The sequence below is a fragment of the Octopus bimaculoides genome, chromosome 12, assembly GCF_001194135.2.
Source record: "Octopus bimaculoides isolate UCB-OBI-ISO-001 chromosome 12, ASM119413v2, whole genome shotgun sequence".
In the NCBI taxonomy this organism is placed as follows: domain Eukaryota; kingdom Metazoa; phylum Mollusca; class Cephalopoda; order Octopoda; family Octopodidae; genus Octopus; species Octopus bimaculoides.
Genome location: NC_068992.1, coordinates 39,838,501 through 39,839,349, shown reverse-complemented (window position 1 = coordinate 39,839,349; position 849 = coordinate 39,838,501).

The window sequence follows — 849 nt, the reverse complement described above, 5'->3', positions numbered from 1 at the left end:
ATATATATATATATATGGCGGGCTTCACCACAGTTTCTGCCTACCAAATTCATTCATGAGGCATTGGTATGTCGGCCTAGGGCAATAGTAGACGATACTAGCTCTAAATATCACGCAGTCGGAGCGCACTGGAAACCACGTAGTTGGAATGTGAGCTTCTTAACCACGCAGACATATTTAATTTAATTATTTGTAGTGTTGCCGAAGAAAACTTTGTCCTCATATACCAGAGATATCCAGTATTCAAGTTTACCAGATCAGGGTAGGCCTAGGTAGCTAACTGCTCACATGTAGCGATCATCGCTGATTTCACTTAAGGATAGATAAAGAATGACTCACATAATGGTATTTGTGTTATCAAGGTGGAGTAGGGCTTGATAATGCACTTAATGTAGATAACCAAAAACAAAATGTTTAATTAATCAAAAGACACCCGACCCACCATGCACTGAAGGTGTAAAGATTGTGATAGCACTTTGTATGTCACCATGGGGTCGCAATATCAAAGACATGGGAAAAGGTTTTGAAATTGCGACTTCACTGTTTGTGTTCTGTGCTGACGTCATCCCTAACTAATTAACCTCGTAATATATATATATATTTTTTGTTGTTGCTATTATGTTAAACTGTCGTATGTCCAAATTTGGCCAAATGCGTTTTTTTTCTCACCGTTTATTTTTGCTTGCAATAGCCGGTTCTTTGGGTCAAATTGCTTCAGATGCCAAGACATCAAAAATTGCCAGTTACGACACTTTTGCATAATAACAACGATGTGTGCGTGCGTGTGTGTGTGTGTGTGTGTGTGTGTGTGTGTGTGTCTGTGTGTCTGTGTGTGAGTGAGTGTGTGTG